Raw genomic sequence first — 18,913 nt, forward strand, 5'->3', positions numbered from 1 at the left:
AAATTACCAACCCATTTTAAATATGCACAACCAGTTATTTACCCTTATACGAGATGTTATTTTAACCCTTTTATCACAAATGACGTACAAAGCAATAAAAATTAATTTTACGTAATAAATGATCAAATTTGTATTTGTAGGTATATTCTCTCATTTGATATATCAAATATTTGATATTTGACATCTGTAAACATTTATAGTTTTCGAAACAAGTCGTATTTACAAGAATAAACTCAAAAGTCGTGTCTTGTAATTTTTACATTTACTTCATTTTTCTCACAATTTAAATAATAAGTCAATAAATAATGAAATTCACACATTTTTAAACATTGTAAATTCCTAATCCTTTTCATTTTCTCGTCAAATTTAGAAATTGGATTTAAATAAAATAATAAAACCCTTATCCGCATCCCGATGGTGCATAGGGTACTGCGTCATATAAACGCAGTGTTATCTTAATCGTTTATACATGAAGGAAAGGTGATCAGCCCTCCGCTTCAAGTACCAGTCCAGGGTAATATTGGTCCCGGGTTCGATTCCCAGGGGGGTCAAATAAATATAAGTGATTTTTTCACTGTAATATTTATTCAATATTACCATGGACTGGTACCCGAAGCGAAAGGCTGATCACCTTTCCTTCATGTGTTAACGATCAAGATAACACTGCGTTTGTACGATGCAGTGCCCTATGCACCATTGGGGTGCGGATAAGGGTTTGAAAAAAAATGTTTATATGTGAATATTTATATTGTGTGTATTAATATATCTTTGTTTATTTACAGTATCATTAAACATGAGCAATCTGCTTCACTTGCAGTTTATCTTAATTTTTTTATAATTGATTTGAATTTATTTTACTTCAATAATAAAGGAAAAAATGGCCAGCGTCGGATAAGTGTTGGAAAAATGTTTTTAGACACGATTTTAAAGTGTACAGGAAGCATAATAAAAATATCTCACGTTTCTTTTCCTGCAAGGAAAGTTTTAATGAACAGGAACGCGATGAATATTTATACAGGCGCCGGCGTCGCCAGGAGGACGCCGCCGCCGCGACGTCGTATGATTAGCGAAAACATATTCAACTATCCATTTCTTTGATAGTCGTAACGTTAAATGCGAATTTATATAAAATTTCATATGTTTACACTAACTAATTATATATAATAAAATAACAACAAAAGAAAACAAGGAAACCAAACGATGAAGAATTGTGTAAAGATTTGAGGGGAGAGAGTAGAGGAATGAAGAACCATGGAAGAATGAAGTGATAATATCATAAAATAATTATTTTTTGAGATCTCAACAAAGATGAAGAAGAATATGGAAGTCTGGGCATTTACGGGGCTGACGGCCATCACAGGCTGGTTTAAGTGATCACTTTACACACGTGTAGCTTTCACCAATTCTACCCATCTACATCAGCTTCTTTACATCTCACCAAAAGATGTCTCTAGTGAAGTTCTAGTGATTCAAGAACAAGGTTTCTAAATTGGTTCATATACATAGAACTTCCAAGAATTTGAGTAGTGTGGTTGTCAATAATGGGTAGAATTGGTGAATGTTACACGTGTGTAAAGTGTTCACATAAACCAGCCTATGACGGTCGTCAGCCCCGTAAATTCCTAGACTTCCATATTCTTCTTCATCTTTGATGAAATGTCAAAAAATAATATGAAAATAACTCCTGTAATTGGAGATAATCCAGATTTTGTGAACAAGTATTTGGACACACTTGAAATGTTGTATCATAAAATAATACATCTTATTTCACAAAATACTTAACGTTGATTTTTATCAAATTAAAGCGTGGTTTCACGTTTCCGTTAAACGAGTATATTTGAAATTAACACAATATCTTATATCTTATATCAATATCTAAACATCAAGACGATATCATTTGCAAAAAAAATCAATGTGATAATAACGCCAACCAAATCAGAATGTCAAAAGACGGGAAAGTACATTACTGGAAGATCCCCTTTTCAAAGGCTTTTGAGGACTTCTCTCAGGGAGGGTTGGGACGTCCTTACCCTTACTGTTAAGGGGATGGAGATGCTAGATGAAGTGAGAATAGACTCTTAACACTGAAATTGTCGTGTCATTTTATTTTTGAGGAAAAAATAATGTTTTTTTTTTCAAAATTGAATATATTTAATTTCATTAATTGATTCGGCAGTCACTTTGTGGTAAATTCTATCCATTTTAAATTAATGTTTTACTTAGTAAATTAAATCATTACTCTTTTTCCTAAAATCTACTGTCACATGTGTTTCGATGCATTCCGCATCATTTTCAAACACGATGTTTGATTTTAAGAAATAGTGCTATTTAGTAAGCAAAACATTTATTAAAAATAAATATTTTCAATTTGAATTAATACTACTTTTTGCAATTTGAATTATGTTTTTTCTTTGCATCTCAGGGCCTGTGACCGGTATTTGGCTGGTTTTTGTAATTGCACGTTAGTAATATTAACTTTATTGTTATTAAGTTAATATATTTTATCATCTTTTGAAGCATCTTTTATGGTATGGATATAGATTTCTGTATACAAAATAAAGATTTTTATGAAATACTTCGAAAATTAATTCCATTTCAATTTGTTTTGTAAGAAAAATTACATTAAAGTATGGTTTTCAACTCTTACCTTGTTGTGTACATAATATTTTCTCGATGAATCTACCAGTTTCGTGATATCACTAATGTGCAAAAGCGAAAAGTCGCATGTTATAAACAGTAGTTTTTAATTTTTCTGTTCAATAAATTTTACGAAATTTTTTGAACAGTAGCTTTGAACGAGCTTAAAGGTAACTTAAAATTATGCTTTTTGTCAACACATGTATCACATAAATATAATTTTACGGCTATTTAGATAATGAACATCTAAGTAAAGAAAAGAGATAGAGCAAAATCTGTGATTGCATATGATAGAGGGTAGCTATAAAAATACTTTGAGCTGTGTTACGCCAAACAGCTGCAACTTGAGTTACGACTAGTTGCCTTTACACATTAGATCAGGAACAACAAAATTCGGTCAATTTTTAAACGAAATCAGAGTGAAAAAAGCTATATCAATATCATATTATTATACCGATTGCAGTTCTATCATGAAAATTCAGTAAAAAATATTTTTAGTGTACAATGGGTAATATGTACCCGTGTCGTATTTTATATTGTTGAAGTATTTTATAAATCTATTGGGGCAAATATATTTACAACCTTTGAAGGACAAACTCTTTAGAAATTGATGTTAGTTTTTTTGCCAATACTTGAAGTATACAAATTTAAATTTAACATAGATTTTGTGGCCATTAAGTATATGTTACTTGCGTTATCATTCACGGTGATAAACCTTTATTTATATAATACTAACAAATGAATCAAATGAATGAATTATATTTTTTTAATTTTTTTTTTATTTACATAAATAGTAGATTTTTAATTTTTTACTTGGGTTAAAAAACAGCAACGTGTGAAAAAAAACGTTAAAAGATATATATTAAACAAACCAATTATAGTTAAGTTATATTAAATTATAGTTAAGATTAGTTCAAAATATTAAGTGTAGATCTAGCTAATGAATGAATTTATTTAAATAACAATTATAATTTTTTTTTTGCAATGATCCACTAAGCCACCTTGTGTGTCTTGTCGGTGGAGTTCTTTTAAGATACATTTTTTGTTGTTTTTATTCATTTTAACCTAATATACACACAAAAAAGAGAGAGAAAATTAAGAATATAAACTATTTTACAAGTTTCATAGAATTATCTATTGATCTTTTACCCATTCCTTTATTTTGCCTATGTTCCATATTTTCTTTTGACCTCTAACCTCCATCAGCATGCATAACCGAATTTTTAATAAAAGTATGAATTTCATAAAAAATATTTTACTGAAACCGTTATCTAATCATAACTGCGCAAACTCTCCGTATTAAGTGCGATAAAGCAATTACAAATTTATGGCGCGTCACACTGACGAACGAAAATGGCCAAAGTTCGTGATAAACTATAAAAATTTCATCCCCAACGACAAATATCCCATAAAACAATTTTCATGTTTCAGCCAGAGCTCGGATTCCTGAAATTCTACTGAAATCCTAGCATGAAACTCTACACGCTATTAACTGAGGCAATTTTAATATCTGATGACGTCATCAGGTTTAATTACACCCATGGGTTGCTACACTCGACACATTTTTCTCGTTAATATTGCAACGTTGCCGAATTCCGCGGTTGCCTAATTTATTCAGGGGTTTTTTAAAGTAGCAACGTAGTGTATCAAATTTATTACACGCTTTCGGGGCACCTCGCCGCGTATTTCAAATAACGGTAAGCTAAATGATACATTTTTCAATTTTATTTACACTCCCAATAGTGAGAGCCTGAATAATTATTCGCCGTTGTGGAGTTTCTTTCTTATTAAAAACATAAATATTTTTTTGTTTAATTTTCTACGTTCGTTTTTCTTCGTTTCTATACAAAAATATGCTGTTAAGGCCCAGTATTAGTTAAGTCATTTCATTTGCCCGGCGACCTCCGGAAAGGTCACATGTCTTTTCACTTTCGATTTTTTAAAGTATGTTTGTTGGATATTATTTTGTTTTTTTAGAATAAATATAGAAAAAATATTATATATATTTTTAAACTCCTTAACCAATAACTCTTTTTTCATAAACATATAATTAATTTCGAAGTAAAACTTATTTTTTCAAAATAAAAACGGTATTTTAAGAAAAAATCAATTTCATTAATTGTTACCTGGACAAAGAGAAAATAATTAAGGACTTGGTCATTATTTAAACTGATTCAGAAATAAAGAATTAATAATAACCGTATGTTAAGTAAAAAAAATGTTTTATCCACGTTCGTGATTAACGTCAAAACATTTGGCTACTGTGCAAGAGGTCCCGGCTTTGATTCCAAGTGGGGTAAATATTAGCTGTATTTGATCACACATTCTTGAGGCTAAGTCTGAATAAATGAAAAAAACTAACATTTGTGAGTTTACGACGATATTTCTGTACTGTATTTCACATTACATAAATTTGTTTTCTTGCTTGAATTTCCCATTTAAAGGCATCATTATTTTACAGCGTCAATTATTTTGTAACATGAATATCAACGAAAACATACATAATGATACATAGCGTCACATGTCGCGATTTTACAAAGTACTGGGTGGCCCAAATAAAAGAGAATTAATATGCATATTCTCAAAGTGTGATTAATTAATCAAAATTTTAACATGCATGCATTTTCGGTTTCAGTTTTCATAGAAATATTCTAGAGATTTTTTTTATTCGTGAATGAGAAGATTTTTTTTATTTAATTTTTACTTGGTTAAAACCACTATTTATTAAAATCTAAATTGACGCGTGTTTCGATGCATTCAACATCATTATCAAAATTGGTGTTGAATACATCCAAACACGTGTTGCAAAAGAATTTTGTAAAGTGTAGTATTTTTTAGTTGGGAGTATACCATTTTATTTATTAATTACAGTTCTACAAATTGAACGCCAAATCAATTAATAATATTGATAAATATATATATATATATATATATATATATATATATATATATATATATATATATATATATATATATATATATATATATATATATATATATATATATATATATATATATATATATATATATATATATATATATATATATATATATATATATATATATATATATATATATATATATATATATATATATATATATATATATATATATATATATATATATATATATATATATATATATATATATATATATATATATATATATATATATATATATATATATATATATATATATATATATATATATATATATATATATATATATATATATATATATATATATATATATATATATATATATATATATATATATATATATATATATATATATCCATATATTCTTACTCATATTTATAATTTTCCATCAATCAAATATGAGGCATATTATGTTATTTTTTGACATCTCATCAAAGATGAAGAAGAATATGGAAGTCTAAGCATTTACGGGGCTGACGACCGTCATAGGCTGGTTTAAGTGATCACTTTACAAACGTGTAACATTCACCAATTCTATCAATTATTGACAACCACACTATTCAAATTCTTGGAGGTTCTATATATATGAACCAATTTAGAAACCTTGTCCTTGAATCACTAGAACTTCACTAGAGACATCTATTGGTGAGATGTAAAGAAAATAAAATGCCCAGACTTCCATATTATTCTTCATCTTTGATGAGATGTCAAAAAACAATATGAAATAACTCCTGTAATTGGAAAAAATCCAGATTTTGTGAACAAGTATGAGGCATATTAAACGAAATAACGTAGATTTTTCGTGACTTGGTGTATATTTTCTATTTTCAATATCAAGTACATTGTTTAACATTACAAGAAATACTAATGGCTTCTTGGTATAAACATCCCCCTGTGGGGATGAAAATAAGAAGGGTAGAAGTAGTTGTGACACAAAGCAAACAAAATATCGAATGATCAAAGCACAACATTTTCAGCGAATTATAATAATACGACATCAAATAGGGGAAGATTTATTTTGATACAGGGTAAATGAAAAATAATATCATCTCTCTAGAATCATTTTTATTATCTCAAAAAATAATTACATATTTATGTAGATATTAAGAAAAATAATGACATTTGAGTGACAACTGACAGAACATAACGTAGTTCTGATACAAACAGTAATATAATGTAGAGAAGCATGAAGTTGGCAAAAAAGGATAAAAGCAGACTGAATGCAGTCAAAATGCGATTCCTGTATGGAAAAACGATTTATGCTTGATGTTCAAATGGTAAAATAAGAAAAAAATGCAAGGCTGAGATAAGCATTATCGATAAAACAAATAAATATATATATTTAAATGGTTTGCCATGTCATGAATCCTGAGATATATAAAAAATAGATAATTCACCTCAAATTAAGACTCCAATGTATTTAAAAAATCTTATAAGGCAAAGGCTATAAACCTACATGTGTGTGTGTTTTTGTCTTTGTGTGTGTGTGTATGTTTGTGTGTGTGTGTCTGTGTGTGCGTCTGAGTGTGTGTATGTATGTGAAGCTATACTGTTCTTACAACAGTTCAGTCGTACATCCCCACTTATTATCATCCCCACCACCCAATAGTGCATAGGGCACTGACAGTGCTATCTTGCTATAGTCATATACATGAAGGAAATGTGATCAGCCCTGCTCTTCAGGTACTAGTACAAGGTAATATTGAATAAATATCTGGGAGAAAAATCACTTACATTTATTTTACCCCCCCCCCTGGGAATCAAACCTGGTACCTCCAGCGCGGTAGCCAAATTCGCTGACCACATCTTAAATTTTATTGACTACTCTTATAATAAGTAACGATTTTTCATTAAATAATTCCCTCTCCAAGCACAAGAGTTCAGTCTCTTTGTCGGAGAGGCTCAGCGCAACTAAAATTATAATATTAAAATTAAATTTTTGTAAAAATGTATTGAAATTGTATTAAATTGTATAAAAAAAATGTCAACATTTTTAATTTTTTTAAAAAAATCGTGACTTTATACATAATTTTTAATTTTTTTAAAAAAATCGTGACTTTATACATAAATGGCAACTTATACAATTACGAAAAAAGCAAACTTGAAATAGAAAAAAATAATACAAAAAAGGGACGCTCTTTTATTCAAATTTACAAATGGCGTTCACTGAAAATCCGGTATTCACATATTATTACATTACAATCTTCCTTTTACATGTGTATTAATACACATAATAATGTTGGGCAACTTTGCGCGGGATATTTACTCACGTTTTCCTATAATTTTAGACCGAGGCAGCCAGTCGGATAATTTCTTTTGACAGCGAACGTACTACGTAAAAAAGTAGACGGAAAAATTCCATAAAGTTATTTTAATAAATTTGCATTCATAACCGTAGTCGACGCGAGGCGCACAGCGACTAGTGACATCTGTGTAGAAAATAGTAAACAACGTAATTTTCGACACCGGTACGTCAATTTTTACATACAACAGATCCGAATCGTAAAAAAACTGACAAACAATAAATTGAAGGATGATATATTTATTTATTTTAAATATAAAAATTTAAAGATTTTTTCCATTATAATTTATATTTGAAGCACTAACTTTGAGATTTTTTATAATTTTCCGCTTTCTTCCATAACCATCCCATTTACAAAATTTCACACCCAGATCAACAATCATCTCTTTCTAAAACCTTAATTAATAGAAAATATATAATTAAAATGTAACTTTGTTTTAAAATCACTGTAACGGATTATAGTAATTTTAAAACAATGTTATTTGAATTATATATTTTCTATTAATTATGGTTTTCGAGAGAGATGAATGTTGATCTGGGTGTGAAATTTTGTAAATGGGTAAATTATGGAAGAGGACGATGATTTCGTTTATTTGAAAAGTATGTTTTCTGGGGATAGAAAGATTGATAAAGATATACAAAGAATGGATAGTGAATGCTGGAAACAGTTTGAACGGTACACTGAAATCAGTTACAGCAAAAAAAACCTTTCCCCGAAAGATAAACAGGCAGTACATGGCGGAGTCCTGGTTCCAACCCTAATATATGAAAGGAAGCATGAAATTTGGTAAAAGAAAGATGAAAGTAGACTGAATGCAGTCGAAATGCGATCTCTCAGAAGAATGTGCGGCAAAACGATTTTTGATAAATGTTCGAATGCGAATTTTTAAATAAATGCAAAACTGAGATAAGCATTATCGACAAAGTCTAGAATTTTTTGAGATGATTTACACATGTGGAACGAATGGGTTAGGAAAGAACGGTAAAACAAATTTATGAGGCGAATGTAGTTCAGATGGATCAGAAGAACACCGAAAAAAACTTCGCACTATCAGGTGTGACAAATACTTAAAAGTGGTCAGGTTAGTTGTCGAAATAATCGGCGGGTATGTATGAGGAGATGCATGAACGTTTAAGAAGCGAATAATGTTTGCTAAAACGTATGGCGTTCTGATCTCGCGGTATGCACTGATTGTGATTTTTATAAAAAACAATATTTTAAATCTATGATTCGAAATCATAAAAATAAAAAAAAGATACTTTTTTTGATTATAGTATAACTCAGCTGGCGGCGAGTTGGTACTTGCTCCGAGCTGCGTACTACGATTTCCATACAAACATGAACTGGGGTATTTTGGTACCATTTGTATCACGTGCAATTTTATTGATGATATTTTCTTGCATATGAAACCTTAATCACTTAAAAGTTGAATTTTTACAAAAATTCATCGGTGCAGGAAATCGTCACCAACAAGTAGAAACAAGACTGTCCGAACAACGCTCGGGTTATTCAATAAAAAACAATTGGGTCAATGTTTGACTCTAGCAAAGCAAGACTGACGAGTTGGAATACGATTTACCCGAGCAGTACTCGGGCTCGTCAGATGTAATAGAAACTCCTAGCGAGTCGCTCTTGGGCTAAGTAGGGCTAACTGTTTTTTTTTAGATGGGAATTGCATTTATGATTTACCTTGCTCATCGTGTACAAGGTTTATAGATCATAAAGTGGATTTTCCGCCTCTGTAGTGTAATGGTCAGCACGCTCGCCTACCGTACTGAAGGTCCCGAGTTCAATTCCCAGGGGGGGTCAAATAAATATCAGTAATTTTTTCACTCTTATATTAATTCAATATTACTTTGGACTGGTACCGGAAGCGGAGGGCTGATCACCTTTCCTTAATGTGTTAACGATCAAGATTACGCTGCGTTTATATGATGCAGTGCCCTATGCACCGTTGGGGTGCGGATAAGGGTTTGAATGAATGAAGTGGATTTTTGTTTCTTCTAACAAAATAAAGATGTTTTAGTATCTAGTGTGGGCTTATCAGGAACTTGTCAGCATTTTCTCGTTACTGGGAGGAAACTACGTTGCACATTTTGGATTACTGACTGTCGTCAACAGGCCTTCCGTTCCACTAGAAGAGGATTCGTGATTTTTTGTCCTAGCTTGGTTTATGGTAATTGGCGTTCACTACTTTTATCAGGGAACTGGCTAAGTACAGCCCTGTCTGCGAATTCCGATGTCGCCATAAAAATGGTGAAAAATATGCGACAAGACGCGCGGAATGGCGTTTTACTTTGTACGCGATATTTTGTTTATGGGTTTTTCTTGAATTTCACTTAAAAAATATATCATAATAAAACGTCGCGGTCGTAAAGAGCGCTGTGAGAGAACGCCTTAAAACTGGTGGAACTGTAACGCGGAACATTGTTATCTTTGTCTATAAATAATAACAAAGGAGACGCTTCGACATTAAAAAGTAACAATGTGTTGACACCCTGTTTGTATTCTTATTTATTGTGATATTTATGTATCGGAAAATCATGAAAAATATCGACAATAGCCTATACAGTCGAATCGAGAAAGGTATTAAATTTATATTTTTCTACACGGAAATCATACCATACGACCTTCGACACGTGTATCGAGAATAATGTAATGTTATCTACATGTAATTTTAATGTTACACACACACACACACACATAATTTATATATATATATATATATATATATATATATATATATATATATATATATATATATATATATATATATATATATATATATATATATATATATATATATATATATATATATATATATATATATATATATATATATATATATATATATATATATATATATATATATATAACTAACTAACCATCAAGCCGCTTCCCCGCAGGGGTAGGCAGAGAGAATAGAGCGCCACACCACTCTGTCCTTGCAAACATTCTTCGCCTCTTCCACGTTCATGCATCTCCTCATACATACCCGCCGATTGTTACGACTCCTAACCTGACCACTTTCAAATATTTGGCATACCTGATCGTGTCATGTTTTTCTCGGTCTTCCTCTGCTTCTTTTCCCACTAACATTCGCCTCATAAATTCGTTTTACCGTTCTTTCCTCACTCAATCGTTCTACATGTCCAAACCATCTCAACACACCTTTCTTAATTTTATCGATAGTGCTTATCTCAGCTTTGCATTCCTTCCTTATGTCACTATTCGCACATCTATCATACATCGTTTTGTCGCACATTCTTCTGAGAGGTCGATATATATATATATATATATATATATATATATATATATATATATATATATATATATATATATATATATATATATATATATATATATATATATATATATATATATATATATATATACACATATATTTATTTGTTTATATATAAAATTATATATAATTAACTATTTTTGCAAGACAAGTAAAATTTAAATGAAAATTTATAGATAAGTATACGTATTACCATAAAAAGACCGTTGAATCGATTAATGGATTTTATTTAGTGCAAAAATGTTATTATTTAAGAATAATTAAAGAAAACACTTTGTTTTTTACCACTTGAGTTTTATTATAGACTACATGTTTCAGAAGTTAAACTTCCATCATTCAGGTCTGTATAATAACTGTTATAATGTCTGTATATAATGTTATTATACAGACCTGAATGATGGAAGTTTAACTTCTGAAACATGTAGTCTACAATAAAACTCAAGTGGTAAAAAACAAAGTGTTTTCTTTAATTATTGTAACATGTCTTACCACAAAGTTAATGCCGAAACAATAAATAAAATATTATTATTTAAGTATTATCATTTGTTTTGGAAATTTTATTTCTTCAAACAATGTAATATACATATCTTATAATCACTGTTGATCATTTTAAATACAATTATAAATATTCGTAATTATTTATTTTTATCTACAAACTTACCAAATACAGAAACAGCTATCACCAATGCATTTAAAACTGCCAACATCTTGATAATCTGTGAAAAATAATTGATATATTATATTATAATCATGCCAAGTTTTTATCGGTTTTCATCTGCTTCTATTACTACGTTGTCCGCATTAATTTGTATTCAAGAACCTGATCGTATAATAAACTCTTTCTATGTTAATATGATGGTATAAATGTTTTTATTTTTATTTTCACAATTTGCACAGAAATGAAACTCACAATAGGGTAATGTGTGTAAATTTATTACAGATGTGTCGACAGAGACGAAGAATCTCTTTATATAAAGGGAATATGGAAGTCTAAGTTTTTAAGGGGGCAACAAATTTTCGTTAGCTGTATTAGGTGATCATTTAAAATACTTTTATAATTATATAATTCTTCCCATAGTTTTTTTTTTTAATTTACGAATTAAGAAAAATAATATATTATATTAACTTCAATCTAATTTATAGCTTCTGAAGACTTTTTATTAAAAAAAATACTAACAAAGTTTTTATTCCAATAATATGAATATCGTCGTCTCCATAGTGTTATGGTCAGCACGCTCGGCTACCAATCTGGAGGACCAGGGTTCAATTCCCAGGGGTAGTCTAATAAATATATGTGATATTTTTACTCTAATATTTTTTCAATACTACCCTGGACTGGTACCTGAAGCCGGGGGCTGATCAGCTTTCCTCCATATGTTAACGATCGAGAACACTGTGTTTTTATGATCCAGTGCCCTATGCACCATCGGGTACCCATTAGGGTTTGAATAAAAAGAAGAAAAATAATGTGTTGTAGTTAAAATACACAATTTATCAATATTTCAAACAGAAGTGATACTTATAACGTATTTATCCCAATAATATGTATTTATTGGGATGAATACGTTATAAGTAATAATATATTATTACTTATAACGTATTTATCATAAGCATAACATAACATAATATAACATAATAAGCATAACGCCGACACCATAAAATATTCTTTAAATGAATGCGGAATATTAAAAACACATTTTCAACATTGAAAAAGATTTAAAAGAAAAATTTATGCGGGATTGTCACCAAATTGTCGAATCGAGTTCGCTTCAAACATTCAAGAAAGTATTGGAAAAGCCGTGGTGTAAAAATAGGAAAAAACATTTTTATCAGAAATATATTCACATTTCCATAAATATTTAAGGGAATAAAAAAATCGTACATTGCGCAGTATTATATTTATTTACATGTGAAATTTCTTTACCCGTTGATTGATTAAAATTATGGTCTTCAGATATAAGGTGGTTAACACATTCACTTTTACAGATTTTCTAAATTATCCACATGAATTATGTGGTATTACACAATGTGAATGATAACTAACTAACTAACTAACTAACCATCACGCCGCTTCCCCGCATGGGTAGGCCGAGAGAATAGAGCGCCATACCACTCTGTCCTTGAAAACATTCTTCGCCTCTTCCACGTTCATACATCTCCTCATACATACCCGCCGATTGTTACGACTCCTAACCTGACCACTTTCAAGTATTTGGCATACCTGATCGTGCCATGTTTTTCTTGGTCTTCCTCTGCTTCTTTTACCACTATATAAGATAACGCATATTTTATATAAGAAAATAAGAAAACTGTTGAATGCTTATTCGAAATTAAAATTTTCAAACAAATATTTTAAAATGAGAACATTATAAAATATATTGTAAAATGCGTATTTAAAACAAAAACGTTAGAACAAGTATTTTAAAATGCATATTTAAAACAAGGATGTCGAACAAATATTTTAGAATGTGAATTCAAAGTTACAATTTTCAAACAAATATTATGAAATGAGAACGTTAGAAAAAATATTGTTACATGTATGTTTAAAACAAAAACTCTAGAAAAAATATTGTAAAATGCTCATTTAAAATTACAATTTTCAAACCAATATTGTGAAATACATATTTAAAACGAGAATGTTAGAGCATATATTGTAAAATAAATATTTAAAAGAAGAAAATAATAATAAAGATGAATGCTTGTTAAAAATTACAACTTTCGAACAAATATTGTGCAATACGTATTTTAATTAAGAACGTTTAAATTATGATTTGAAACAAATATTGTGCAATACGTATTTTAATTTAGAACGTTTAAATTATGATTTGAAATAAATATTGTGCAATACATATTTTAATTTAGAACGTTTAAATTATGATTTGAAACAAATATTGTGCAATACGTATTTTAATTAAGATCGTTTAAATTTTGATTTGAAAAATGCATATTTAACACGTGCATTTAAAAAAAAAATTTATGTGATTTTGATATTTATATCGAACTGAAAATTTATCACGAAAAGGGAGAATAAAAAAATGATTGATCGATCTTATGAATAAAAAAATTAAAAAATAATAACGTGAAATAAACATTGTCAAAGCTTTAACCATATTAAAAAAAAATAGTTTTAAAATGGTACTATTTTGTCTACAAATTTATTTACATAAATATTAGACATGATTTAATATGTGCATAAAAACATGTATGTGGAATAAAATATCATTTCATTTAAACAAATACTGTTCAAACTTAAATTATGTTGGCAACTGCTTAGTTTATACTGATTTTAACGAAATTATGAATCAAAACTTTATAAAAAATATATAATTTCATGTAAAACAAAGAATATTTATTTATTATAATATATAAGAAGTATATTTCATAATCATTGGTAATTATTGTTTTGAAAAAAATATTTAAAAAAGACGTAAATTTGTAACTTACCACAACATATCCAAACACCCTTGAAACACAAACACAACGCTTTTTAGTAAAAATAAACTTAAATAATAATAGTTTTAACACATTCAGAATTTTTCGCGGCACTGAAAAGTTTTCCCGATTTGAAAAATGCGAGAGAAAAAATCGAGAGAGTTCGCGTAAACGTCCAGCTTGCACGGGCGCCCAAACGGTACTAAAGCGAAAACTGATGTACGGCGGACAATGAATCGGTACATACCCCATCTCTTTCATCCCTAGATTTACCAGTATTAAGGGAAAATCACTCCTGAGCAAAAAGGGGTGAAATCAAAGCATTGAAGAATAATACGATGGGTTTATTTGTTTGTACTTTTTTGTGTCGTGTCCTCAATTTATCAGTAGTTATGTTGTTTTTATCCAGGATTTAGTTGTTCACACCGTCTATAATTTTCACCTCCCTTATTCCTTCCTTGTCAGATTTTCCATACCGCGTGTTCACACTCTTCTCACATTTCACGCAGACATTCCCAAATTTTTCATTTTCTGATATTTGGTTCTTGGGTCTAGATTATCTCGGATACTTTAAGAAATAAAAACACACAATTCTTCCGGTATAAATCAAGCGGGAGATTTAAAACGTCTGCTCTTTTAGGCGCGGTTATAAAAATGAGACTTTTCTCATATTATTTTCATGATATAAGCTGCTAAAACCGAGTTTCAAAGTGGGATTAAGTATGGTATATTTCATTTGGACGGTGAGTTATTTTATAATTTTTCTCGGAATACAAATAACTACGAGGAAACGTTTATTGTATTATAAGCATTGAAGAAAGAAAAAAAACTTGTGTACATAATTTATAAGTGAGTAAATAATATTTAAAAACATTTGTGATACTAATTTACTTATTTAATGATATCAACACTTTTAAATTCCCCATTTTCATTATACTCATAATTTACCAGTCTGGGAGTATGGCCGTACATGTACAGCCGATACAAAACATGGTTTATATAAAATTTATCGGAAAATCGATAATTTTTATATAAATCATGTTAAGGGCGATAAATATTTATTTTATTAAAGAAAATATGTTGCTTATAGTATCAACTAAGATAAATAATTATAAAAAAAGTAAATAAAAAAAAAAAAACAAAAAAAAAACTAATTGCCTTTACTTATATAGTTTTATCCCCAGAAACTCACTCCCGGATAGGTTGAGATACCCAATTTTTTTTTTCGATACTTACATTGGTGATGAACTAAATTTCCTGTTTAATTTAAGTTTTACTTGGTAAATTCTATTATTTTAAACAGTAGCATTTACCAAGTAAAAAATAAAAGTAGATATTTTTTACAACAAAGTGACTGCCGAATCAAGTAATAAATAATTCATTCCATGATTATTACATTCAAAGTACAATTTTTATTTTTCTTATTACCAAAATCTAAAAAAATAAAGTTTTTCCCACTTTTATTTTATTTAACCAGTAACCGAGTTTTATTATTACTGGCATTATCAGTCAGCTTTGTTTATTTCTTGAATGTTTTCAGCAAATACTTTGTGGCACATTGTATAAACATTATAAAATTAAATAACTTTGTTTTAACCACTTTTTTACTAATACAATTTTACCTACCGGTTTCATCAAGAACCTTGTCATCATCAGGGTTTATTTTTATTCTAAAACAATTAAATTATTAAATTAAACAAACAATTCAACAAAGAAATAAGTTTGTTTTAGAATTAAAATAAACCCTGATGATGACAAGGTTCTTGTTGAAACCGGTAGGTTAAATTGTGTTAATAAAAAGTGGTTAAAACAAAGTTATTTAATTTTAAAAAGCTTTGTTTAATTTTATTTTTATGGTTTCTAACAGTTGTTTTGGTAATTCTTATTAGAGATAATTGTTGCAAACAATTTAAATTATTAAGAGAAAAAACTTTGTCGAACTTGTGTTTGTAAAAAAATACATTTAACAGCATTAAAAAAATACACATATATGTATATTCTACAAAAATACTTTAAAAAATGTATAAAAAAATATATGGGTGCTTTTGACATATAGCTCACTCCTTTCAAGAACGTCATAAATCAAAAAACTTGACTTTTCAGAAGAACGTTTTTAAAGTTGAAAAATATAATACAATGCATTAAAAATAAATATCAAGCCACTTATTGAACTTTTTACTGTGCAACAGATCTTTTTAGGTAAAATCTGAAGGGTTTTTCTCCATTTGAAAAATATAAAGTATATTTAAAAAAATAATTAAACAATACCTTTTCTTCACAATGCAAAAACAACACTTTCTCCCCTGTAGCGGGTAAATATTAAGTTAAAAATATGCCGCTTTTGCTGGGATACAGTACATTTTCTGGGCATTCCGAAAACACACACAACTGAAAATTGACGATTTTTGATTTATGACGTTCTTGAAAGGAGTGAGCGATATCAATTGATTTTACACGTGCTCATGCGTGGATATTTCATATCCATATGAAGTCTGATAGCATTACAAAAAATATTCAACTTCACTTTAAAGTTTCAAGAATACTTTTGAAGCGTTGAATGTCAAACATTTATTTAACTTTTTTTAATTTAAAATTGATGTTTGTGAGTAAAATCAACTCAAAAGTTTAAAAATGTCTTTGAATTGAATAAGAATGTTGATATCTAAATAAAGACGAAGAAGAATATGGATGTCTGTGTTTTAACAGGGCTTACAACTTTAATTGGCTGGTTGAAGTAATCCATTTATAAAAGTATAACAGTCACCACTATCTTTACCCATGATTGACAACCACCTTGCTCAAATTAGGAAACATTATATACATTTGACACGTTTGACTATACTTGACATGTTTTTTCATATGTGAGTCTTTGGCAGCATCTTTTAATGCATTGAGTAAGAATTTTATTTTGCAGGGACTTTTATAAAATGTAAATTATATAATTATATAGCTTCTACCGCTAAAATCTCTACTAAAAAGCTCACATACAAGTTTAAAAGTTTCTGCTGAATAAAAAAGCTTTTTCGTCTCACCAATAGATGTCACTAGTGAAAATTATAATGATTTTTGTACAATGTTTCGAAATCGGATCATATACGTATATAGAACATCCAAGAATTTGAGCAGTGTGGTTGTCAATCATGGGTAACCTATGAAGGTCGTAAGCCCCATAAATGTCCAGATTTTTATATTTTTCTTCATTTGTGTGAAGGTGTAAAAAAAGCTTGCTTAACTCAACCATACATGGTGCCGAGAACTCACATGTGAAAGAACGTATCAAATAAATTATACATACAAGATACAAAATTTGAGTCTTGTTGTTTTCAATCATTGGGTGTAATGATGAATGGTAGAAGGTACAAAAACTAATCACTTAAACCAGCTGATGATATGTCGTTAGCCCTGTAAATGCTCAGACATTCATTTTCTTGTTCATCAATGTTGAAATGTTAGTGAAAATAATTCCTAAGTAGACAAAACCACTTTTGAAACAAAGATTTGGTCACACTCAAAACATTGTAAATAAGAAATTTTGTCATACAGACGGTAGATCCTTGGTGATAATTGAAAACATTTTTTTTGTTATTTTGTAAAGTTCTTCTGTCGGAGGTATGATATTTGCGGTTGCGTGTGTGTTTGCGTATGTGTACGTGTATGTGTGTGTGTGTGTGTGTGTATGTGTGTGTGTATGTGTGTGTGTGTGTGTGTGTGTGTGTGTGTGTGTGTGTGTGTGTATGTATTTGTGCGTGTGGGAGATAATATAACATTTTGATTGAATTACACATCATGTTTGTTCAAGAGATTCAATTAAGGTTATACAAAATTTGCTATTCTCTGAACATATTTGGTAGCCTCTATTTTTTTAAATTGTGTTCAAATCACTTCTCGTCATGAAAAAACTGAGTTTAATACATAAACATAAGAAAACACAACTTAAAGATTACGGGCAGAATGTCGTGTGTGTTTATACTATATAAGGATATGCGACAAACAATATTTCAGGGTGTCTCAACTTTTCAGGCCTCTTGTGACAGTTAGCACGTCACACTTCAGGGGTGAGACTGAAACATTTCACACAATTTAAAGCTTTCAGGCTTCTGAAAGGCTTACCTCTTTCGTGTGAGTATTTATGTATGTCATGATTTTACTGAAACTTGATTTTCGGTACCGAAAGAGTTTCAGTGTGGTTCTATTATACTGTGCGATCGAAACATTTTGTATATTATATTTGAAAATATTACTGTGATAAAGATATCGTTGTTAAATTACGACTGGGTAGTAAATATAATATAAACTGT

General features: G+C 29.4%; 1 long non-coding RNA gene across 1 annotated transcript in view; it reads right to left on the reverse strand.

The window, feature by feature from the left end:
- Positions 1-14,766, reverse strand: part of LOC148302771 (uncharacterized) — a 125,645-nt gene extending 110,879 nt beyond the window's left edge. The window contains exons 1-2 of the long non-coding RNA XR_015838592.1: positions 14,628-14,766; positions 11,845-11,899 (exon numbers count right to left, since the gene is read on the reverse strand). This is a non-coding gene — a long non-coding RNA (uncharacterized LOC148302771). The remainder of the gene's footprint in view (positions 1-11,844; positions 11,900-14,627) is intronic.
- Between the last annotated feature and the right edge of the window lie 4,147 nt (positions 14,767-18,913).

Source organism: Brachycentrus maculatus, unplaced genomic scaffold (assembly GCF_059751285.1).
Source record: "Brachycentrus maculatus isolate JH-2025_06_01 unplaced genomic scaffold, ASM5975128v1 h1tg000414l, whole genome shotgun sequence".
In the NCBI taxonomy this organism is placed as follows: domain Eukaryota; kingdom Metazoa; phylum Arthropoda; class Insecta; order Trichoptera; family Brachycentridae; genus Brachycentrus; species Brachycentrus maculatus.